The 26,285-nt window shown below is 48.4% G+C and overlaps 1 protein-coding gene across 13 annotated transcripts in view; it reads right to left on the reverse strand.

Moving 5' to 3' along the window:
• The window catches only part of TRERF1 (transcriptional regulating factor 1), a 210,749-nt gene that overhangs the window by 120,539 nt on the left and 63,925 nt on the right, over window positions 1-26,285 (reverse strand). For 11 of the 13 annotated variants that reach the window (XM_045057556.1, XM_045057554.1, XM_045057553.1 and 8 more), the window contains one exon: window positions 4,258-4,340. The exons of the other annotated variants lie outside the window; for them this stretch is intronic. The gene's annotated coding sequence lies outside the window, so the exon portion shown is untranslated. The remainder of the gene's footprint in view (window positions 1-4,257; window positions 4,341-26,285) is intronic. 13 annotated transcript variants of the gene reach the window in all.

Consider the following 26,285-nt stretch of genomic DNA (forward strand, 5'->3'; position numbering starts at 1 on the left):
TTGCGTTCAAGTGAATTTCTCCGGCTCCTTTAAGTCAAATAAAGAGATGGCTTAAGAGAATTCCTAGGCTCTAAGAGAGTCTTTAAAAAGTAGGATTTGCCCCCCTATACTTGCACATGAAGTAAATAACTCTCCATCTCCCCAATGCTTGTTACCCACAGATTGCAATGAAGGATCCAACTGCGTGAGGTAGTTTTTACAGGCAATGTCAGGAAAAAATACTCCTTTTCTTAAATGAAACTCTTTTATGAAATTCTATGCTAACAGATGTTAGTTTTTTTTAAAACATCCCTCCACTAAGGAAGGCAAAGCAAGAGAAGAAGCTGGTAGCTCTAGGCCAATCCCTTCCAATTTTTTTGATAGTTCTTCATCCAAGTCATCTACATATGAGAACGACTTGTCTGGACCAAGTAATTTAGGGTCAATCATCTAATTATTGCTGGTTCCCATCCAGTTATCACAATGGTGACCAGCTCCAGGGTCAGCAAACGACCCACAGAAAATTTAAGACTGATCTTAGTCAATATGCAAGGGCGAGAGTACGAATTTTTCTCAGGTCTATAAGTTCCTGGTTGTTCTGGAAATTTTTCTTCTATCTGCAGACCCCTCACTGTACCCTATTCACCCCGCATTATCAGGTTATCTCTTCCTGGTTTTGAAACATAGGTGATAAAGCTTGAGGGTACTTGAGGGAGCACAGGATCAATCTGTGCTCTCCCACCGCTAATCTGGGAACCCCCGAACCAAGACAGTGGCTCTGCTGAGATTCTGAGAGGTCAGCTTTATGGCACTAAAAGCTTTAGAGAACAATTCACAGCATTGTGTCAGCTAGACTTCAACTGAAATAAATGCCCAAGACCAGATTCTTGCTTCTACAGCATCTCACTTGATTCAGGTGATCCTAAAATCCATCCACTCAGAAAACCCCAAATGGTGTGGTTGGTTTGGGAAGCCAAAGCTGAAGAGGGTCACTTGCCCCTTCCGGAGCCTCCAAACTGAGAACAAAGGCAAGAAAATCAGTTGGGATAGATCATGACAGGCCTTCAACTATGTGTTTTAGATGTTTATTTATTTATTTTGAGAGACAGAGAGAGTGAGAGCAGGGGAGAGGCAGAGAGAGAGGGAGAGAGTGAATCCCAAGCAGGTTCCATGCTGTTAGCACAGAGCCCGATATGGGGCCCAGTCTCAAGAACCATGAGATCAAGACCTGAGCCGAAATCAAGAGTCAGACACTCAACCAACTGAGCCACCCAGGTGCTCCAGGCCTTCAACTACTTATAAAACTTTTCAACTAAGAATATATTAATAAGTTACTGCAAAATAAAAATCCCCTCACTTCCAGGGATTATACCTACGTTTAACTTAACTGTATGCTACTAAAATTTTCTTTTTTTTAGATTTTCCCCGAACTGAATTCTAAAATAAAAACCATTCCAGTGGAAAAAAATCCATAAACACTAAATTTTTTAGCACCTTTATTTACCTCATCTCTAACTGAACTAATCAGTGGCAAACAATAAATTTGTAGTGAAGAGAGTTAATTTCCTAGACTAAATGCACACATAAACACATAAATGTGACAATATTTGGAGATATATGAAGCAAATAAAGATAACATTTATTGGGCCAGCCACTGGGACACTGGGCATTTTACTTGGATTATCTCAGTTAATCCTTACAACGGACCTATAAAGTAGGTGCTATTCTACTCCCATTTTATAGATAAGGTTTAAATGAGGAACTTCATTAATGTAATTTAATCTCCACTAACCCAGAATTTGAGTTCAGCGTTTACTCTGGCTATAAAAAGGTTGAATAAGCATATGAGAAATTAAACAGAGTAGTAGAAGGCACGATCAATCTACTAGATGGTCCTATGTTTTAAGACATAGTGAGAAGCAGATGCTAATTGCAAGCCTGTCTGGGAACTGTTTGGGAAGATTCTGTCTGAAACTATGCTATGGTAAGATATTTTAAAATGCAGACTTTCACTAGTTAAAAACAGGTTTCGTCTCACTGTTACTTCCAACAATGGGTCTAGATCAGTGGAATTGCTATAGATTTCTATGCATGATACAGTATAGTGGATGTCCCCTGCCACTTTCCTGGTACCCATCTCCCCCCCCCCCCCCCCCCCGGCTCTGTCTCATCCTCTTCCTGCCAGTCCTGGTGCTTTAGGGAAAGCTGACACACTCCTCCAGTAGAGGGATAGACCAACCAGAAAAACCTCCCATCCCTGCCAATCCACAGAGGGCACTGGGATTGGCTGTGGAATAAGCACACGGCTCAATGTGGGCCAATGAAATGCCAGGGTTGGTTTCCTGGGGATGGAATTCTGGGAAAGACACTTTCTCAGTCTTCTAAGGACTTTCTTTACCAGAAGGAATGCTTCTTTCCTCCTGACCAGAGGGATGCAACTATGAGCCCAGGAACTCCTGCCGCCATTCTGCCTCCCTGAGGAAAGCCAGCCTGAGGATGAACTGACATCACGGAAGAGTGACAGAGAGATGCAAAGAAATAATGGTTGACATCATGCTGAGCTGCTAGTTCACAACCACAATACAGCCCACCCCATCCCTAACTTTGCAAGTACATGAGCCGATTAGTTAATTTCCTGTGCTGTGGGAGCACTTTTGAGTTAGGTTTTATGACAGTCACAACCCCAAAGAATCCCAACTGACACGTGAGGAAAAAACAAACACTAATTCACACCTTTCTCCTGCGAGTACCTGGATTTTGCTTTACACTGTTTCATAACTGTTTCAAGTGGTTTTGTGTTGGTTTTCTCCTAAAAATGTCACAGGCTTCCCAGAAACACTTTCATGAATTCATGAGTGGCCTTGGGCAAGTCACTTGACTTTCCTGGGTCTTTTCAACTAAAAAAGGGTGAAGTTTGATTAGAGGATTTCTGTTGCTCCTTCCAGCCCTCACCGTCCAACAGATCTATGTGGCTGACCTAATAATGCAACGTTTCACTCACTCCACCAAACAAAACCCCTCTTTGGATGGAGACATCCTCTGCAATACAACCTAAGCAACCTGTATCTCTTGCTTGGTCAGATATTTCCCTTTCGCACCTCGACATTCACCCTTCTCCACTCAGCTCTGCTTCCCCAGAGGATCTGATCTCTTTGGACAGCATCGGTATGGCTCCCCACCTTCTAGCTTCTGGCTGAGTGTGCCTAACAGGAGGTATCATCCGGAGACGGGAGAACTGACAAGTGAGTTCAGTGAGGAGATTTATTCCCCTGGCTCTTCCCCAGCAGAGTTGCTGAAGGTTGACTGCACCCTTCTACCAGAGATAACCTTTCCATGTAGCTTCTCTTTCCAGTTCTAATAACCAGTCCTTCCCTCTTTCTTTCAGGACTAGGTATGGTAACAGCTCCCTGACGTCCCTAGCCCTGGGATGCTTCCACATCCTGTGCTCGGTTCTCTTAACCCTGCCTACGCCACTATAAACAGCCCCTTCAGGAAAAGCTCTGAGATTACTCCATGAGTGAGCCATCTGTTTCTTACTGGAACCCCAAGACACAATGGCTTAAAAATTAAATCAAAATCAAGCACAACAAAAGAGAAACAGAAGCAATCAGCTTTGAGTCCCACATAAGAGAGATGAAAAGTGTGGCGCGTGCCAAGAAAAACAACCTGCACATATCAAATTAGACACCCGCCACCCTCCTTCCCCGCCGTCACTGAGAATTTGTGGAAAATAGCCACCTCTTGCTATGCCGGGGTTTAAACATACAAAAAAAAAATCTGTTTATACACAAATTTACTGACCCTTCAGACACCGTCTGCGTGGGGCCTGGCAGAAGAATCACAGCTACGCGCCCATTTTCTAGAGGGACAAACTGAGCTTGGAAGAGAACGGAGGGCCAGAAATCTGCCTCTGACAGGCCCTGTGGGGGTTCTCAGCGCAGCCTTCTGTACTGCAGCTCTCCAGAGATGTCTAATTCCCCCTGAACGCAGAAAGAGCTACCATCCATGAGGGTCCTTTGGCTCCTCCGCTATTCACAACAACTGCAAAGTCAAGAGAGACAAGGCACGGTGCCCTCAGCCCCATTCGAAGGGATGCTGAATTCCAGCGCGTGAATCCATAATCGCCAACCATTTCCCAGAGAGACCTTTTCCAGAAATCTAGGATTGTCCAGGCCCACGGCAGCCCCCCTCCCCTTCGCAAGGCATTTTCCACACCGCAGATATCAAAGAAACACTTTTAGGACTCCTTCATCACAAAGCATTTCAGAGCAGCTATACCTGTTGCAGGATTGGGAGGCTTAATCTTTCAGGGTCGTCCTGCTTCCATGTCTTCCTCCTTCAGCATCCTCCAGAGCCGGGGCCTGTGGGAAGGACCCAAAAAGCACATTCAGGATATTTGCCCTCAACATGAGAAAGATCCTATCGATCGGGAGAGACCAGAGAGGCAGTCCAGGATGGAGCCCTGAAGAATCCAACAGTTGATAGGCCTGCCCTGGAGGAGGACCCTGCAAAAGCTGCTGAGGAGGGTCCCCAAGGGAGAGGAGAATTTAGGAAAGAAAGACACCCAACTCCCTTGTAGTTACTGAGGCCTGCAACCCAGGAGTCACGGCAACTCCTCTCTTTCCTTCACACTCCGCATCCAATCCACCAGCAAATGATGGCAACGTGATTCTTCAAAATTATCTCCAGACTCGCCACTTTCTCACCACCTCCATGGCTACCACGTTGGTCCAAGCCAGCGGCTTCTCTTGTTGGGCTATTGCGATAACTTCCTAACTGGTCTCCCTACTGCCGCCCTTGCCTTTCCATAATCCATCTATTCTGTGGGTTGAATTGTGCCATGGGTTGGATTGCGTGTCCCCCAAATTCCTAGGTTGAAGTCCTAACCCCAGTACCTCAGATGAGGGCCTTATGTAGAAATGGGGTCACTGCAGATGTAATTAGCTGTGAAGAGGTGGTCATCCTGGAGTAAGGTGGGTCTCTCATCCAGTCTGACTGGTATCCTTACAAAAAGGGGAAATTAGGACACAGGCCCTCACACAGGGAGAACGCCGATGTGTGAGAGGGTTGCTGTTCTGCTGTTACAAGCCCAGAAACTACCAGAAGGTGAGAAAGGGGCCTGGAACAGATCCTTCCCTACTATCTTCAGAGGGAATGAGGCCCTGCTAACACCCTGATCTCAGACTTCTGGCCTCCAGAACTGTGACAAAATATACTTCTGTGACTTTAGCCACCCAGTTTGTGGTACTTTGTCATGGCAGCCTTAGCAAACTAATACACCATGGTCCCACGGCAGCCTCAGTGATCATTTAGAAATCACTGTTCTTGGGGCGCCTGGGTGGCACTTAACCTAAGCGCCGACTCTTGATTTCAGCTCAGGTCATGACTTCACGGTTCACAAAATGGACCCCCGCGCTGGGTTCTGTGCTGACAGTGCAGCCTCTGCTTGGGATTCTCTCCCCCTCTCTCTCTCTGCCCCTCCTCCATGCCCATGCCCATGCTCTTTCTCAAAATGAATCAACAACAACAACAACAAATCACTCTTCTGCTCAAAACACTCCTATAGTGTTTCATTTCTCTCAAAATAGAAGGCAAAGTCCTTGAAATGACCTTTAAGGCCCACATGACCTGGCCTGGCCTCTTCCTTGACGTTTTCTTCTCCTACCCTGCCTTTCTTCAATCTCCTCCAGCCAGGATGGCCTCCTCAAACATCCCCAAGCAGGCCCCTCCCTCAAAGCCTTTACACTTGCTCTTCCCTCTGCCTGGAACATTCTTCTCCCAGGCGTCCTTTACTTTCTTCAGGCTCCTGTGACAATGTCACTTTCTCAGTGAGACTCTCCCCTATAAACCCCAGCGCCCATCCTATGCCCCTCCCTGGTTGTATTTTTCTTCGTAGCATTTATCAGCACCTGACATTTGTTTGTATTTTTACCTTCCTCCCTCACACCAGTCTGTAAACTCCTTGAAAGCAGGGGCATGGTATTATGGTTTGTCCCGGATACTGGTACCTAGGAGGTACTCAAGAAATAATTGTTGAGAGATTTATTTATGGAATGAAAAAAGCCGAGAGAGGTGCAGAAAGGGGGAAGTTGTCCAACGTCAAAAGTAGCGAAGAGTCCAGAAAGATAAGGAGTGGAGCGTCCACTGGGTGTGGTAATATGGAGGCCACAGGTGAGTCGACAGAGGGCAATTCCTGTGGGAGGCAGGAGTCCTCTGCAGCAAACCCAACCAGGTCCCTCCCCTGTGCTAGGCACACCTCCGATAGGCAGAAACCAGCCCGAGTGGGCTGTGTCAACTAAGAAGCAAAACCCGAGGGCAGATTCTTTCCAGACATCTGTCTGCGAGGGGAGGAGAAAAGGGAATGAGAACTAGAGACGGTGAAGGTTTGAGGTTCGGCTTGAACCGGGGTCCTTAAGGGGGTGAGGTCCCAGGAGCGACAGGAGATGCGGGGGATTCACGTACAGGAAGAAGGTTCTCTCTGGCCGGGAGGGGGGATGCGTCCATCTCTGAGTGGAAGGAAATCAGGTTGGATGAGCCCCAATGTCAGTACCCACAAGGGAGCGAAGACAGGAACCTGAGGGCTCAAAGCTGAGCTGCTAGAACCTGTCAATGAATAAATGAAGCCAGGCTTGGCTAGAAGCCTTGGTTTCAGAGAGACCCAATCCTCAGGGCTGTGGGGTTCTGGAGAGGCCCTCGGCAGCCTGGGTTGAGTCTTCCCCAAACCGAATCCGGAGGCCCAAACAGCTCCGTCCACCTCTGCCAATGCTGCATGACTGTCCCAGGCTCCCAGAGTCAGCCCCTGGAGAGCCCTCCGAGCCCTCACCCTGCACTCCCGATTCCTCCCTCTTCGTCACACATCGAGTCTCGTACACAAGAGGATTCCTACTCTGCCCGGGCACCCACAGCTGCGTGCTGGGTGCGACACAAGTTAAACCCTCACACGACAGTCCTGTGAAGTGGTTTTAGCTTCCATGCATAGTCGATGAAACTGAGATTCAAGAAATTCAGTAACCTGCTTGAGGAGGTCACATGGGCAGCAAGGGGCAGAGCTGGGGTTTGAAATCTTCCCTGTCTCCGTCTTCCTTTCTGTATTCATGTCACCACCCTCGTCCCAGCCCTCAGAGCTTCACTCCTAGAATTCAACAGGATCCATGCGTTCTTACCTCCCGGCATTCCCCATTTACAGGGCACCCAGCCAGAGGAGTCTTCCTACAGCACTGTTTTTACCTAACCCCGTCCGGTTCAGTTGGCCTCGGCAGCTCCTGATAACAGGAAAATTTCAAACTCGACTGCCAGTCCTTGGGACCCTTCATGAAGGATGCACATCAGCCGCTTCTTTTTTTTCTTTTTTATAGAGGAGAGAGAGCAAGAGAGAGCGCGCGCACCTGCGCGAGTCGGGGAGGGGCGGAGAGTGAAAGAATCCCAAGCAGGCTCCACACTGTCAGCGCACAGCCCGACGTGGGGTTCGATTCCACAAACCTTGAGATGGTGACCCGAGCTGAAATCAAGAGTCAGACACCCAACCGACTGGGCCACCCAGGCGTCCCCCATATTAGCTTCTTCAATCCTGTTTCCCACATGCACCGCCTGCTCCACTCCCTCCGGTGTTCCCCTCCCCCTGCAGCTCCACCCCTCTGACCCCCTGCTCTTGGCCCTCTCGTGCAGCCCACTGAGCCACACCACCCCAGCTTCATAGCTCTCTGGCTCCTCTGAGCTCACTGCATTTACCTTCCATGTACACCGCAAACCCCGTGAGGGTGACTAGTATTCGTGTTGAAAATGCTTGGAATTGCCCACTGCTCAACACAGGGCCTCTTGAATGGCAAACGTGACTTGATCTACAGAACGATTCTCATGTAGCTCAGATGATATACTTGTAGGAGTTTTTCAGAAAATACAGAACTGGGATGGGCCAGGGAAGGGACACAAGGCCATCTTGAAGTATCTGGAAGCATGCTTCTGGTTCCTCCACAGGAGCACCTGGAGTCTGGCATCCTAGAAGAGCTATCCCAGTGAGAAGGAGGGTGCTAGATAGATTTAGCTCCCTGTCCTCTTCCTGCTCCTACATATTCAAGGTCTTGGCATCCTTCCTTAGCTACCCCTTCACATGCTCCCATAGACATAGATGTCCTGTCTTCTTCCTTGTTAAAGCGAAGAGCTTGAGATGTGAGAAATCCAGCTCAACAAGGTTCGTGGTGATGAGCAGAATGGTCAGTCCTGGATGCCCAGAAGTAGGAAAAAGGATACTCCATTTCTGGGGAATTGGGAGTTGGCCCTAACCTACTTCAGTCATTAGTCAGGGACCACACAGTAATTCTGGGGTTCGTGAGGCCACAGGAGGAGGATGAGTGGGGAAGATGAAAGTCAGTAAAGGCCATCAAATCACACCCCATACCTGAATAAAAAGGTCTGGGAGAAAACTAGAGGGGTCAAGGTGATGCCGTCTGTGAAGAGGCCCGATAAGAAATCCAAGTCTCCTGAAACCAGCGGAACTGAAGGCACAGTATGGTCCTCATGACACAGTTGAAATAAAGAGCTCTGCAGTCAGCCCTGGGATCCAGTCCTGACCTTGTCACCCAGTGGCTGTCCAATCTTAGGCTCGTCACTCAACCTCTCTGAGCCTGTTTCCGCAGGAGCTAATGTGAGGCCTAAATAAAACAAATGTATAAAACCATCTAGCACAGTGCCTGGCTTTATATAAGGGGCCCAATAAATGCTGCCCCCCTCCCTCCTTCCAGCCTTCAAATCTCAGAACTCTCAACCCTGTATAATGAGAACAAGTACAGAAGCTACAGGGCACTTCTCAGAGAGAAGGTTTGCAAAGAAAGATGGCCAAAGTCAGCAAAGGGAAGGAGAACAAAAGGGCCACCCCATGGCCTCTAAGAGAGAAGGCGCTGGACCTCTGTGAACACCCGGGTTTCAAAACACAACAAAGCTTCGGGCCTCACCCCGGACCCAAACAGGAAGTTTGTGACAAACTTAGCAAATACGCAGGCACAACTGCGGGAGGTCGTACACCACTCAAAAAAGATGAAAACCAGCACCTCTCGGGGGTCAGGGTGGATTAAAAGGAGCGTGCCCGCCCCCAGCGTTCCAAATGCACAGAACTCTTCCTGGGCCTCAGGGAGCACCCTGCCTTGTGCTCCTCCTCACCCCAAGCACGTGGGCCAAATCACACGAGCTGCTCTGGTTTTCCAAAGGCAGGGTCTGTCAACTCCTCCCCACCCTCTGTCCTTCCTGTACCTCCTTAGGCATCAAGGACAGCAGTGAACACCCCCCCCCCCCCCCCCGAACAGCAACCAGGGGCCTGGGTGACTTAGGTGTGTGGGATCACTTCTCAGCTGGGAGAACTCAGCACAGAAAGAGGAAGTGATGCGTGGAGATGTCTGGCCAATGTGTGTTTCACCAGCCCTCCCGCCCGCCACCGCTCCACAATGGGGTCACCAGGCTGCCATTTTTTCCTCCCTCTGAAATGCTGCCTGGCACTAACATTTTCGTGTTACTTGCACTGTTCACGCTGGCATGGGCACCGTAACTTCAGATCATGTTAAGTGGAGGCAAACGGCGACACATCTAACATCCATCATCTGTGTCCCATCTCCCCCAGAGTGAAAACTAGGAGATCTCTTCCCCTCTGTGCACACTCTCTCAGCACCTGCGGACTGAGCCTTGAGACCGGACCATACGGTTGCTAAGCGTGCTTGATGAATGAATAAACCACGCCAATATGATTTCTACGACCTTATCCCCTACTGGGTGGTGTCGCTCTTCTTGATGCACCTTCAGCAGACAGGTCCCTGGTTCCTGCCCTCCCGGGTGAAAGGCCCAAGTGCGAGCTCAGTCCCGTCAGCCTCACTGCCCACCCACTGCCTCCTTGGCACCCTCCAGCCGTGTTTTCCCCACCTCCCCAAGTTAGGTTCCTTTAAAAAAAAATGACTCATTTAGGAAGAGACAAAACCAAGAACTTCTATGGTAAAGATAAAACAGCACCCAATCTCTTTAAACATCCCCTACTCCATGTAGAATTTAGATCTGATAAAGACTCCCCCAACTGGACCTCTTATTTTGGAACTTACGGTACATATGATTCTTCTAGCAGAAGACATTTCCAGTAATGTCTCCTCTCTGAACTTTTCAGGGTCTTCTTTTAAATGGAGGTGGACTCAGGCCTCCAATCAGTAGCTTCTTCAAAATGAGAGAATGAGAAATTAAAGTCCGGGCTCTCAACTCCCGGAGCAAAAATTAATTATTTGATGTTTCATTCTGTTTAGGATTCTGACTAATGACAGAGGACGCTGGCCTTATATCATTGGCCAACTAAGAATTAAGGGGAGTTTTTCATCAAAAGTAAAACTTCTTGGTCTGTAACAAGTTTATAACATTTTGTGCACCGTATTTGAAAGGAACGAAATTATGTAATACAACACGCAGAATTGCAACGTTTTCGGGCTAAAATGAGCAATTAGGAGAAACCTGACCTAGGGGTTGAACACTGGCTTACATTCCCAGGCTCATCCCCAGAGATTTGTCGGACACCTCTGGGCTGGAGTGGGGATCCGGCATTGGGTATTTTTTTTAAGTTTCCTAGTGATTTTAATGTGCATCCAGGATTAAGAACCGTGGATCTGTTGTAGTTAGGAAAATGGAGATCTCAGCAAATTAAGGCACGGTCCAAGACTGCATAGCCAGAGACAAAACCAGAACCCAAATCTGACATGTAGGAACTCTCCATCCAGTTCTGCAGTCTCAACTCAGATTCTTAGCATTCAGAGATTTGTTCGAAACTTCTCTCTCTCTCTCTCTCTCTCTCTCTCTCTCTCTCTCTCTCTCTCTTAGTTTGGGGCACTAACACAGAGTTACCAACTTCTGGTTTTGTCAAGCAAGGGTATTTTTATAAATATCTACCAATTACTGTCACTGCTTCCAGACAGGTCTCTTGCTCATTTGCATACCTGCTGCTGGCCCTACCTCAATCCTCTTCCAGGAGGTAAGATTTAATAGTATCTGGCCCCTGCCCAGTCTCCCACACCTCTACTCACCCGGCTCCTCACAACATCCAGGTGACAAACCCAAACAAAAGCCAGACCTCAAAAATTCACCATCTCCTCCTTTCCCTAACTCAACAATATCTTTTTTTTTGTTTTGAGTTTATTTATTTTGAGAGAGAGCGTGCATGTGCAGGTGGGGAGGGGCAAGAGAGAGGGGGGGAGAAAGAATCCCAAGCAGGCTCTGTGTTTGCAGGGCACAGCCCGATGCTGGGCTCAATCCCATGAACTGTGAGATCATGACCTGAGGCGAAATCAAGAGTCAGATGCTTAATGGACTGAACCCCCCAGGCGCTCCTCCACAGTATCTGTTTCTGAAAGCCCCTTCACTGACTACAAACTACTTCCCAGTCTCTCCAAACCCACCCTTCACCTTCCTCCAGACTGACATGTGACAAGTGATATTTGCACAACTTACAACAACCAGTATTCCCACGTTGTTGTTCCATGCACGTTATCCCTTCTACATTTTTCCGTCATCAAGGATATACTGGAAATTTTTAAAGAGGACCACCTCTGAGGAATAGGATTAGGGGTGACGGGAGGGCAGGGGGCGTTCTCTTTATACTCTTTCAGTTTTAATTTGGGGCAAGCATTTTTTTTAATGGGACAAAACAAATCTCTCCCCCTCTTTCTCTCTTTCTCACACGAGCACACACGCGCGCGCGCGCACACACACACACACACACACACACACACACACACACACAAGAGGTCACAAAATATATCTACAAACACCGTCTAAGTAGTTTGCTTCCACTCTGTAAATACAGAAAATCACCTGGGAAGTCTCCATCCCCAAGTTCTAAATGTAAATGATATCTAGGCGGCAGGATTATGGGTGACATTAATTTCACTTCCCTTTCTTCTTTGCTTATCTTTATTATGTTCTGTTTACATTATAAGGGAATAATGAAAGGTTAAAACCTGGACCTAAAGCATTATCTGATCTCTGAAACCTACACAGCCTTGAGAAGCAAAGGTGCCAGAGCAGGGCCAGTCTGGTGATACGTGTCGAGAAATCTCCTTTTTGTAAAATGAAAGAGGTCTCTCTGGGACCGAGTCTACCACTGCAACTGACCCCAAGCCACGCCCAAGCCCCGCCAGTCCCCAGGAATAGCGGCAGAAGAGGTGCCTTAGCCCAGCTGTCAAGCCCCTTCTGGGACCTGTCTGGCCGCCTCAGCTTCATCTCGCCCTTCTCCCTGAGTTTGAGCCACATGGATCAGCGCTCTCTCCTGAGGGTCTCTTCTGGTCCCTGTCTCTAAGTTTCTATCGAGGCTGTGCCACCCACCCCTACTTGTTTCCTTCCTGAGTGTCTGCCAAGGCAAGCAGCCAGGCCTGCTCCAAGAAGCAATCAAACCCACAACTTGTAGATCGGGAGTCTAGAAACTCTTAAGATGGAGTATACTCTATGGAATTCTCCACACACAGTCCCCACTGCTCCCTACTGTCTAATGAGGCAGTGAAGAGGGGTGAGAGAGTCTTCCAGGCAGCAAGAACCATGAGCTTAAACATCTGGAGGCCGGAGGATGTGTGATGTGTTCAGAGGAGAAGGGGCATTTGGGATGTCTGGGGCATCTCCTAGCATATCCAAGACCCAGCAGAGAGAAAAATCTGGAGAAACTTGACACCAAAATGTAGCAAAGAGAGGCCCAAGCAAAGAGTTTTCATCCTTCTGCTTGCCCACAATTCACTCTACCCTTCCAGTGTTTAGTTGGGTCTAGGCCAACAGGAGTGGGTGGAAAAAACAGGAATAGAGAAAAAAGAAATGAGATTAAGCAACACCACAGGGAGGAAGGCTGAGGTCCTTCCAGTGAAACATCAAATCTTCCTAAGTGGTTCTGGGCAATTCCTGAGGCGTGTGGGGAACATGGCTGGTGTTTAAGCCTCTCCTGAGGCCCTGAAGGTGAAGGATGTTTGCCAACTCTTCAAACTTCCAGGACCCCCAAGAGACATTTTTTAAGAACGGTGAGACTTCAAAACTGCTCAAACACCAACTGGCCAATGCTCCACCCAGAAGCCTCTATGGCCTATGTGAGGCCTTTTGGGAAATACTCGTGGAGGCCCCAGGACTGGCACCACCTCCTATCCTGTAAGAAGGAAGCCTTCAACAATTTTGGTCCCTCAAATGTCCACCTCCACTGGGCTTGAGTCTTGACTAATGGTACACTCAACTGTCCAGAGAGAAATACCACTCTGCAGAAGTGTTGTGCTCTTTTAGGTAGGGGTATGTGCCCGTCTTCTCTCCCTCAAACACTCAACTAGACTGTAAGCTCCTACTGGACTCTGCTCTAGCTTATTTCCTTTCCTTTCAAACAGCCCTCCCTGTTGGCTTCCAGTGGGCATTTACCAACTAAGTAGAAAAGCAATCCTCAGATCCATCAGTTCTAGCCATGTGGATCCTCTCCCAGGGCCACAGCCATCCCTGGGCTCCATGATGGCTCCCTCTGAAGACATCCTTTCAGGCTCTGGAGTGGTAATGGCTTGCTTCTTCCCCACGTCCCCATCCCCCTGCAATTGGTCCATGGGCACTAGACCATCACTGTTGTTTCCTTTAACCCTATAGCTCTTCAGTTAAATACATTATTAAAGTCTCTTCAATTCAACCTGTTGAGTGAGTGAAGGGTCCAAAAAAAGACTCAGGACCTAAGATCTGTATCAACGAAAATTGGAGTCTTCTTAGAGACTGAAGAGAGGTACACACTCAAAACAGCCGGATAATCCCTTGAAGGAATGGTGGAGAGTTATCTGCCACTGACTGCCAAATGAGAGGCGTGGGGGCCCGCACCGGTTGGAGAAGGTCTCATGGAGGAAGTGAGATTGGAAGTGGGTCCTGACAATGGGTTCAATTGGGTCAAGTGGAGAGGAAGTAGGAAGACCATCCCAGGCAGTGAGGCCAGCACACATGTGGCACCGACCACAGGGTGGGTAGGGCCCCACTGCAGAGGGATGAGATGATGAGGCAGTGAGGGGTCACAAGTACGCATTCGGGAGTCAGACAGAATTGCTCAGAGCCCAATTCTGCCTCTTGTTAGCTACGTGACTGGGCAACCTACTGGCTCTCCCAGCCCTCTGTACTTTAGGAGTAGCATGGTGGAGACGAGGATAATAACAATATCTGCCTGCTGGGGTTATTGCAAAGATTTAATGAGGATGCACATAAATGCTTAGGATGCTCAGGGCCTGCCATCAATGAATATTATCTGTTTTTCTTGCTGTTATCAAAACCACCCAATACCCATCCTGCTGATGTAGACAGGGACTTTCTTCTTTAGAATAGCCATGATTCTAGGAAGAAGTAGACACTAGCTGACTGGTCACATGCTGAATAACCTAAGAAATGTAAGAGCCAGCTGAGCATTAGAATGCCCAGGCATTCTACCCAGGGGTGGGTATTCTGAACCTGACACAAACACACTGTTCTCTGCTCTTATTGGACCCGCCGACTGCATCAACTGGGCTCCCTAGGCTTCCAGATGGATTTGGCTGAAGGGAAAGCATTTATTTCCCTCTTCCTTCCACCGCACCACAGCGCGGCAGTGGTTGTATCCCTACGGCATCACAGCTATTGTTGGGGGCCCCTGCTCCCCAACTCTAGAGCTCCCTCTTCCCAGCCTAAGGGAGGTAATAGTTTCCCTCTCTCGCCAGCCCTCGGGTGCCTCTTATCCTCTGGCTTGCCTAACTCTGACTACACTTCTCTAAATACCCGTCATTAAAGTCTCTCCAGCTAAATGCTTTGCAGGTGCTAGCCATCTCATGCTGGGTCCCTAACCAACAGAGCCAGGGCCTCTGTCCATCATCAGATGCACAGGGCTTTTGTACAGCCCTGTCTTATGCTCACTCCCCTCCTCCCCACAGAGGCAGAATGTAAGGGCAGTGTTTAGGATGTAAGCAGATGCCTTTTACCCATGAGCAATCATATGGGAATTTAACGTCCCTAGGGATCTAGGTAAAACCCAAGAGGCTCAGGGAAGAGCAACTCTCCCAGGCCAGGCAGGATATATTCAAAGGCCTCGTGCCCCACCAATTCCATCACACAATAGAGCTCCAACAAAGTGACAGAATCTAGATCAGTGCATGGGGCGCCTGAGTGGCTTAGTCGGTTGAGCATCCAACTCTTGATTTCGGCTCAGGTCATGCTCAGAGTATTTATTAAGTGCTTACTGTGTACAAACACTGTGTTAGGCATTGAAGAACCAAAGTTGATTAAAATAATGGTCTCGGAATTCAAGAGCCACAAAAATAGGAAGAAAGAGCGCTTAATGCTGTCTAAAGGGGATTCTTAAAGAGCTAAAGCTTGAGTTACACTGGGTCTTGAAGGATGGGGCTGTGACAATGGGGACAGAGGGGAAGGCAGCAGGGGATGAGAGAGGGACAGGGGAGGAGGCGCAGCCCTGAGCAAGGATGAGCAGGACTGAATTGATGGGGACAGGAGCAGAAGAGGTAGGCTAGGGGTTTGTCTCACACTGGGGCCACCTGATTCAAGAACGAAGCACGTTAACACAGCAGAAATGAGACCTGACTGGAAAGATGCCCCCCACCCCAGCAGTCCTCCGCAGTCAAACTGCCCCCACCACCCCTCCCCCACCCCCACCATCCCCTAGCTGGGAAAAGAATAAAGGAAGCTGGCGAGGCCTGCTTGTCCTGAAGGGATGCTTCTCAGCCTGAGACCCACTGCCGGCCTGGCCCTGCCTTTTGGGGGTCCCCCCGCTGGGTGGGCAGAAAGGGCACCTAGCCACCCCCTGGACCCCATGTAAACTAACAACCTTCCATACTCACTTGCTCTTACTTGGAATCCTAAAATTGAACGTTCATTTGTCTCACCTAAAAGTTTTCTCCCTTTATAAGCAAATATGCAAATGCCTTGGATGAAGCTAAGTCTTAGTAGCCGCGTACCCTCTTAGCATGAAAGCTTCCAGAAGATGGTTCCTGGAAAACAGGCTTTTTTTTTTTTTTTTTTCAACGTTTATTTATTTTTGGGACAGAGAGAGACAGAGCATGAACGGGGGAGGGGCAGAGAGAGAGGGAGAGACAGAATCGGAAACAGGCTCCAGGCTCCGAGCCATCAGCCCAGAGCCTGACGCGGGGCTCGAACTCACGGACCGCGAGATCGTGACCTGGCTGAAGTCGGAAGCTTAACCGACTGCGCCACCCAGGTGCCCCTAAACAGGCTTTTGCATGAGGGATGCTCAAGAGATTATCTGTGACTGAAGGTGAGGCAAGAAGAAGGCGGAGGGGCTCCTGGAAGGAGAGAAGGCCCACCTTGCCCTGAACCAACAACACCCACCAAGCGCAGAGGGTAGAGAGTTAAAGTCTAAGCCTTCCAAAGACTTTTATTTTCACCTTTTTAAAAACGGAGATGAAATTGGTGAACCGTAAAATTTACTCTTTAAACTGCACAGTTCAGTGGCCTTTTGGCATATTCACAAGGTTGTACAACCATCACCACTAACTTCAGGATATTTTCATCACCCCCCCCAAAAAAAAACCCCATACCCACTAGCAGTCACTCCCCATTTCCCTCTTCCCCTGGCAACCGCTTTCTGTTTCTATGGACTCGCCCATACTGGTCATTTCATATAAATGGAACCATAAAATATGTGGTCTTTTGTGTCCAGCCTCTTTGACTTAACATCATGTTTTCATCATGTTACATCCATGTTGTAGCACACAGCAGCCCTTTATTCCTGTTTGTGGCTAAATAATACTCCACCATAGAGATATAGATATCACGTTTTGTTTTGTCCATTAAAAGGCTTTTTAAAGATTTTTTAAACTGTTTTTTATTTATTTTGAGAGAGAGAGAGAGAGAGAGAGAGAGAGAGAGAGAGACAACACCAGCGCGAGTGGTGGAGGGGCAGAGGATCCCAAGCAGGTTCTATGCTGTCAGCACAGGACCCAACACAGGGCTTTGAACCGAGAGATCATGACCTGAGCCAAAATCGAAGAGTCAGGCACTTACCTGACTGAGCCACCCAGATACCCCATCAAAAGGCTTTAAAAAGCGCAAAGCAAATGATGCTTTCGCAGGAAGGAGATGCCAGTGTCCTCGGGGCTGGCTTGGGCGAAGCAACCATTTGTAAGCCACCCTCCTCTGAGCCTCCCACCGGCACCCAAGGACACTGTCCAAACCCTACCCCCTGCACAGGCATGAAGCCACCCCAGTGGCTCAGGCCAGAAGCCCTGCCTCACACAGGCCATAGCAGAAACACCTCAAATTCCTTCCGAGAAAATTTGTCATGACTCTTCCAATGTGTTTTATAAATTCTGGTAATGGAAGACGGAAGAGCAGAGCCGGCTGCAAGGGCGGCGTGTGACCTGGGTAGGTTTAAAGCGCCCGCCCCTGCTTTAATGCCCTGTCGCCATCTTGAAAGCCTCAATTTTTAAACAAGGGGTCCCGCGTTTTCACCGTGGGCTGGGCCCAGCAAATTTTTGTAGCTGATCCTGGGCAAGAGGCCGGGGTTTGGGAAGCGGTTGAAACTGGACAGTCTAGGCAAAGAGCCGGCTGTGTGACAGAAGCTCACTGAGCAGGGCTGGGGGGCTGGGGAGGGGGACTGCAGAACCACGTGGAAGAGGCGCCAGGTCTACGCTGCTGACGCTGAAAACCCAGCCTCCAAGCTGCCCAAGACCAAGTCTTCCAACCCCGACGGCTGAAGAGTCGGCTGATAAGGCCTCCCCGGAACAGCCGGACTAGCTGAAAGTAAATTTGGTAAAGTCAACGCGGTACAGACTCAGACTGTAAAGCAGGGGGACTCAAACCGAAACTTGTTTGATCTCGTAATCGCTTACAGGTTAAGACCAAGAAGAAGAAAGGAAAAAAAAACAAAAAACAAAAAACAAAAAAACCCCACACTTACTAAAGTAACTGGCACAGAGAAAACTTTTTAAACATTTACTTTTTTTTTTTTAACTGTCACCTCTATTTCCAGCATTATCAAGGAAGTCAGAAACCTGGTATTTGATCCAAAGAGCGGCACCGTGCTGATGTCAGAATGGAGGGGGTTTTAGGAACAACCCATCCACACGGATCCCCAGGAGCCCAGACTTGCAGGTTCAACTCATCGCTTTTATTTTATAGATGAGGAAGCTAGGCTGTGTGAGGGGAAGTAGCCAGCCAAGGCCACCCACAAAAAGAGGCAGGACCAGACCCCGGGAGCTTTCAGCTTCCCCTTCCAACCTCCCAATTTCATGAGTTCAACCAAAATTGATACATTGGGTGTATGTCCCCCCCACCCCCCACCCTCAATCGGCCCCTAGATCCTCAACACAAATCTCTGGGTACTTGTCTTTGCCTTTGGGGTAAGGGAGTCTGGTCATGCAGATAGGTTTAACACTTATAAACCCCAAGGGAGAAGATGGCTGCCTTCCATCAATACAATCTCTGTTCCATCGTTTGGCAAAAGGTGGGAAGAGCTCCAGTGCAGGGTTCAGAGTCTTTCCAGTCCAAGGCATTTATAAACCCATTTGTTTCCGGGAAGGGTGAAATTTAACCTAGTTTTTGCTAGTTAACAGGTACAAGGGTAACACAAGACAGATGGAATGAGGGGGCACACAGAGAAATACTACCAGCCCACCACACCCAAGATGTAGGTCCAGATGGCCACTGGAAAGTGATAGGATTTCTGCCACTCAGCAAGTCTTTTTTTTCCTTTTTTTTTTTTTTTTTTTTTTTTTTTTACCTAACCAAATCAAACCATCCTTAACATCAAGTGATTTCAATTTGTGTACTATACTCCCTCCTTTCCTTCTCTGAACAAATAGATACAAAGCACTTACTATGTGTCACCCACGTTCTGGGCATATAGGCTGAAGAAAATAGACCATGCTTCCCTATTTACACTTTTTTTTTTTCTTTAAGTAGGCAGCATGCTTAATGTAGGGCTCGAACTCACAACCCTGAGATCAAGAGTCAACCCTGACATCAAGAGTCTCATGCTCTACGAAGTGAGCTAGCCAGAGGCCCCACACTATTTACATTCTTTTTTTTTTTTTTAATTTTTAAAAAATGTTCATTCATTTTTGAGAGAGAGAGACAGAGCATGAGCGGGGAAGGGGCAGAGAGAGGGAGACACAGAATCCGAAACAGGCTCCAGGCTCTGAGCTGTCAGCACAGAGGCCAACTTAGGGCTCGAACTCAGGAACTGCAAGATTCTGACCTGTGACGAACTCAGATGCTCAACCTACTGAGCCACCCAGGCACCCCTATTTACATTCCAAAGGGAGGAAACAAAGAAGAGTTAAGAAATAAATGAATATGGGCCTCCTGGATGGCTTAGTCGGTTAAGCATCTGACTCTTAGTTTCCTCTTGGGTCATGATCTCACAGTTCATGGGTTCGAGCCCCACATGGGGCACCATGCTGACGCAGAGACTGCTTGGGATTCTCTCCCTCCCTTTCTCTCTCTGCCCCTCCCCTGCTTGTTCTGTCTCTCAAAATAAACAAACTTAAAAAAAAATTTTTTTTTAAGAAATAAATGAATATATACCGTTTAAGATGGTGACAAATGCTCTGGAGGCAAAGTAAAGCAGGATAAAAGGGAGAGAGAAGGGCAGGAAAGGAAGGCATTTTATCTAGGATGGTCAGTTTAGGGCTCTCTGAAGGAAGTGAAGGAGTGAGCCATACAGATATCCGGGGAAAATATTCCAAGTGAAAGGACGAGTGAGTGCAAAGGCCCTGAGGTGGAAATGTCCTGGTATGTTTAAAGAACAGTAAGAAGTCCTGTGCGGCATGAATGAGAAACAAAGTGGCAGACAGAGAGGGAGGGGGAGTGGGAGCCAGATCAGGCCGGTCCTGAAGCCACAGAAATACCTTTGGTTTCACTCCAAGTGGGATGGGAATATGCAGGCTCTGAGCAGGAGGAGTAACTAACCTGGCACAGGCTTTACCAGGACCTCCCTGATTGTTGTTATTGCCAGGATTCTTCACTAGGGACCAATTCAGGGGCTAGGCCATCAGCCCAGCACAAACTCTAAGCAACAGTGAGAAGAACACTTCTCCCTTCTCTGGGCCTCCACAGTCTCCTCTGTGAAAATGGAAAGATAAGACTAGATGGTGCCTCGTGTCCTGTCTACGATATTCTTATTTTCTGATCTTAAAACAGGGTCCCAAAGTCTCACCCTGTGAATCCGGAGAAGCCTAGGGACTTAGGGACTTGTGGCCACGTTTTGGAAGCCCCCAGTCATTCCACACTGCCTCCCCTGCCCCAAGCCGAATTCTCGCCCCACAAAAAGCACAGCTCTCTAGGGAGAAAGGTCCAGCCCAGGAAGCAGCAACGTCAGCAACGGCCTCTAAAGATTACAAAGGGTGACCACTAAAGATAGCGCAGCCTCCACATGTTTCGGGGTGGGGCTGGGCGGGCAGAGGCTGGTAAAAGCGGCTGCTGCAGCCCAGTCAAAGGGTGCTGCTGAATCTGCCTCTGCCCCGGCTACCACGGACTCTCCTACCTCCCCCCACTTCTCTCACGGACCGAGAAAGAAGGCTATGGAGTTAAGAACTGCTCTGTCCTTTCCATGTCTTTGAGGGTTCTGTCTGCGTCACACATCATCAAACTGGGTCAGAAAGCAAGACTCAGGTCTCCTCCACCAGGCTGGATAAGCAGGGTTTGTCTCCCCCGCTCCATCAGACTGGGAGCTCCCCAAGAATATGAACTATCTCACCCATCGGACTGTGAATTCATGCTAGGTCTAAGACTGGGGACTCCATGAAGGTTGGCACTGTATTTCCCCCAAGAGACTGAGAGCACCCAATGTCAGGGGCTGAGCCACCCCCACTGGACTGGAAGCTCCCTGGGGACAGGGTTTATGTGCCCCTTTTACCTCTATTACCCCACTGCATCCCAGAAGTCTTCTGTATGTTCTGTGTGTTCTTGAAAGAAGGTGCTGGTTGAGGCACTTAGACTGAAACCACCCACCCAGGCACAAATCCCTGTGATCTCCAGCCATTAAATGATCCGTGAAAACTATCTGAATATGAACCTTCAAAGTGAATGAAAAGCAAACAAAACGAGAACTTGGCTTCCCCCAACAACATTTCGGTAGACTGTTTATAGGTTCTGGCCAAAGACTGTCCCCATTTCTGGTGACCGTGGCCAAGGCCAAGCTGCAATGCGCCTTGAGGACCGACAGCAGGGAGCTCACTAGCCCAGGCCTGATGGAAGCCGAGTCCTTCGTGGGCAGGAAGCCCACGGCCCACACACAACCATCTTCCCAGCTTCCAGCTTGGGCTTTTCGAAGGCAGTCACACCAGATGATGTGCTGGGAAACAGGAAACTGGCTATGGGAACTGCAATCAGGGGCTCCGTGAAATAAGGGGACCCATCTCAGGGAGGCAGGCCCAAGCCTTCCTCGATGGAGGAGGTCAGGGGTGAGTGGGCAGAGATGGGGACCAAGAGCACAGGGCTGGCTCAGCACAGTCCTGGTGCCTCATGGCAGAAGCAGACCCTCTCCAGACACGGGGAAGGGCACTTGTGTTCCTGTGGACTCAGGGAAGCCACCGGAGGCTCCCCTGGAATCAAGTACACCAGCTCATCCCAGGGAAGAGTTTCCACAGAACTGCAGAGGAGGGGCAAGAGGGCTGGAACTTCCAAGGGCAGTTCCAATAACAGCAATAACAATAATAATAATAATAATAATCGCTATCTGTGCTAAGTACTTTCCACATACTAACTCCGGTCACAGTAATGCTAATACTGCTCCCTTTTTACAGACGAGTCAACTGAGGCCCGCCCCAAGTTGTGCAGAGGTGAGGAATAAAGATTTCAACTGGGCAGGTGGCCTCTCCAGCATGCGCTTTCAGCCACCTCCCTCTCTGAAAACAAAGAGGAAACCACTAGGGTATTACTGCTGGATCCTCTGAACCTCTGGGGTTGAAGGCCTCCCAGCAACAGGCGTCCTGAGGGGTGGGGAGACTGGGGTACTGGGAACTCAGACAGAGCCCGGCACGGTCCCAGTGCCACCTTCCCACTGTCCTGAGAGCCTGGATATCTGAAAATGCCATCATGCTGATATCAATATCCCTCTCCTTTCAGGGGTCTTGGGCTTAAAAAATACCCCACCCCCCACCCCATCTGTGTGCAGGTATGCAGAGGGCAAGGTGACGGCACTAAGGAGGGACAATGGCAGTGACAGGTCTCAGCACCCCCCGGAATCCCACATGGCGTCCCCAAACTCAGGAAACATAGGACTGGCTTATTTTTAAACAGTGTGCTAGTTACATTTTCAAATAAGACTCTCCACGTTTTTCTTCAACCTCCACACCTTTTCCGGAGAAGTTCGTCTAAATGTGACACTACAGAATGTCCAAAATGTCCAAAAACTGAGGAAACAGCGGATCAGCTGTATTTTTATCTTTCAGATTTTACAACTGGGCCCCGCAGCTTTACAAGAGCTTTTCGTGTGTGGACACTATTGGCATTTGGGGCTGAAAATTCTTCGCTGCGGGGGCCGTGCTGTGCACTGCAGGATGTCCAGCCTCCACCCACTCGATGCCGGTGGCATTCTCCTTTCCCCCTGTCCCCAACTGCGACAACGAAAAATGTCTCCAGACACTGCCCCGGGACTGGGGAAGGACGCTGGTGCAAAAATCGCTCTGGGTTCAGAATCGCTGCTTCGTGTTGAGATAAACCAAACTGAAAAGGTGTCTGGAGGTTGAAAAATAAAACCATATAAAGCACAGTATTGAGAACGTAACTGACACACTCCTTAAAACTAAGCGCACCCTATTTTTCCTGACTTCTCAGACACCGCACACTTGAACATTTTCAGTGCAGTTTCCATGCCTCTGACCTCTGAATCGGCCCTCAATGCAAATACTCAGCGCCCCCCAGTCTGCTCGGCTCCTCCTCCTCCCAGCCCCAGCTTCCCGTGCCTCATTCGTGTCCATCCCCCAAACCAATCCATCTCACATGTTCAACACGGCAGGAGGCCCTTGCTGTCTGCCTGAGTCACACCGCTACCAGCTCTGAAGGCACGCTGCGGGGACCACACCAGAAACCGCTAGGCTCAGGGACTCCAGCAGCCTCAGACGCAGCAATGGCCACACCCAAGACAATGGACTTAATTTCATCACTGGCGTGGTTGATCCATCCCACTCCCCAAAGCCTCATTTGAATGCATGCATAGTCTGCCCCGGCCCCCCTCCCCCCGAAGTGAGCTCCGTCAAGTACAGAAAGGGGTCAAACAGACACTGAATCTAAAAGACTATGAGAGATCAACCACCTGATAGAAAAATGGGCAACGAATATGAACTGAAAGAAAAGGAAATACAAATGGATCTTAAACTTGTGGACAATGTTCAACCGCACTCATGAAAGAAATGCAAATTAACACTGAGATACCAATTCTCATCTATCAGATTGGCAAAGATCGAGAACTTTGATAACTCACTGTGTTGGCGAGGACGTCTCATTCATTGAGGGTGTTGGTGCAAATTGCCACCAACTCCTTGAAAGGATACTTGCAATGTCTACCAATATCACAGATGTATACATGCTTTTACCGGCAATTCCGCTTCTAAGAATTTATTCTGCAGACATACTCCTACATATGCAAAATGATGTGTATACCAAGATACTACAGCAGTATGATTTGAAGTGACAAAAACTAGAAACAGCCTCCATATCCACTGTCGGGGAACTGGTTTAATAAATTATTCCATCACATGGAATGCTACGCAGTTGTAAAAAAATAAATAAACAGAGGCATTCCCTATGTCATGATATGGAATGATTTTCCACGTATGCTATCAGGAAAAGCGTTAAGGCACAGAACGACATGAATAGTGTGCCAGCAGTTACTGAAAAATACTATGTGTTCACACACACATTTATGAAAAAGATAAGCTTTGAGAAAGATAACCAAAAAGCTAGTATAGAGGTTATCCCTAGAGAAGGAAACTGGGAGGCTGGAGGCAGAAGAGAAGGAAAAATTACCATACACGACCTTAGACTCCTTGCAATTTTGAACTTGTATGCCATGTGCACATATTAATAAATAAATAAACAGATAAATAGAAAAAGGCTTCAAGTCACTGGTCTAGCTCTACTATCTGTATGCATGTACACATGCAACAGATATAAAAGGCCCACTTCAACTATAAATGCTCTCCTCCTATATGTATCCATATTTGTCAGTTCAAATGTCCCAGGTGTCTTCGATCCAAAAGTGGGATGATCATCACCACATCGAAAACACACAACAAACTCATCAGCTTCCCCCCCTCAACTGGGTTTTGAAAGCATTCCTCCTCAAAACTACCTTCCTGGGGCACGCGGGTGGCTCAGTCGGTTAAGGGTCCGACTTGATTTCGGCTCAGGTCGTAATCTCACAGTTCGGGGGTTCAATCCCCGCACCGGGCTCTGTGCTGACAGTATGGAACCTGCTTGGGATTCTCTCTCTCCCTCTCTCTCTCTGCCCCTCCCATTAGCACTCGCTCGCTCTCTCTCTCAAAAATAAAAACATTAAAAAATTAAAAAAAAAAACTACCTTCCATATCTGAAAAATGGACAGTCCTTAACACGGAAACACCACCACCCTGAAGGTTCCACATGTAGGCAAGCAGAATCCTTTAGAAAGTGCACTCCATGTCCAATTGTGAGGGACCGGGGGGTACCCACACTTTTAATAGCGCCTCAAAGCACTATCAGCTGGGATTGTGCATCGCAAAGTGACCTGGACCCCAATACCCATTGGGAGCGGAAGGAACCCCCAACAGCCACCCCAAATCCTCCCTGCAGCTCTCCCTGCGGCACTGTTTTAATGGCCCATTACTCAAAAGTGCCAGAGCCGTCACTTTTAAACCTACCCTACTACCAGTGCCACTTCATCATAAAAAAACCCTTATATATATTTTAAGCTGTAAATCAGCATTTGTCAAGTTCTAAATTGGGCTACAGCAATATTTATTCATCAAAGGATAAATCTGCCCTGCACAGCCATAAAACTGCCTAATAATTTAATATGCTATCATTCTTACCTGAAACTTGTCAAAAAGTGGCCCGAAAGAGGCATGTGCTTTACAGTTGACTGGCAGCAGGCCTATAGTTTATTGAATAGTTCATATTTTTAATTCTCTATATGGTGGGGGGTGGGGGGAGGATGGCACACAGGACGCATCCTATGCAAAACAGCCATTTGAAGATTCATTAACTTATTTGGGGCTAGAGAAAAGCAGATCCCCAAAGAGGACCAAGGACTTGTCCCACACAGCCTTAAGACAGGTTGTACAGACAGAAAAGCAAAACAACTCAAATCGTGGCATTTTGTAAGGGGTGGGGGGGGTAACACGCGCTAGGTTAGAGAATTAATGTGGGGGGCCAGGGTCACAGAGCAACAAGATGGGAAACTGTCAGAAGGGTGAAAAAAGGATGCCAAAGCTGCAAAAGTAGTACAGCTGGGCCACGGTGCCAACTCCTGGGACCCTTTCGGATCTCTGGAGCAGTAATCAGCTTTCTGGACCTGGCGGTTCCTCTTCAGTAGGAATACGTACTTCCCATGGCCTGTTGCCGAGACGCTGTGGTCTCAGGATGAACGCACAGCAACCAAGCCTTGAGATCGAGAGTTCTCGACCTTGGCACTACAGACACCCTGGACGGATAATTCATCTTTCGTGTGCACTGCATGCTGTTTCGCAGCATCCCAGGCCCCTACCATTAGTTGCCAGGAACAGCCCTCCCCATCCTGCCCTGCAACAGCCCTGACAACCAAAAATGTCTCCAGACATTGTCAACAGTCCCACCAGAGCAAACTGTCCTAAAGCAATTAAGTCTTAACTTGACCACGCGGGGCTGATGGGAGATGAATCCACTCCACTCCACTAAATGTAATGTTTCCCTTACCCTGCCTTTTCTCTGAAGTTTCAAAATACAAATCTAGACAAACGGAGAGATCAGAACATCATCACTGGGTGCGTACATACTAACCTCTTCTCACCAGGGACGTCTAAGCCTAGCTAAGGGCCTGGAGTACCTAGCCAGACCGTGCTTTCCTTTTTCTTTCATCTATCCTGCCAACCTCCCCCCACCCTGCCACACACGCACACATATCCCCCACCCACCAGCCTTCACCTTTTACTACCAACTTACCCCCCCCCCACTTCCTTTATGTTTTTCCACAACCTTGCGGTTTACTCTGGCACGAGTACACGTTTCAGGTTGGCATTCACTGGTGGTTAATGACAAGGTGGGTTTCTAAGCCACAAACACTATTAATTTTAAACTGAATTTACTCTCCCTGTTCATGGGCAAACCTGGGGAGGTCATCCCTC

Source organism: Felis catus, chromosome B2 (assembly GCF_018350175.1).
Source record: "Felis catus isolate Fca126 chromosome B2, F.catus_Fca126_mat1.0, whole genome shotgun sequence".
Lineage (NCBI taxonomy): Eukaryota > Metazoa > Chordata > Mammalia > Carnivora > Felidae > Felis > Felis catus.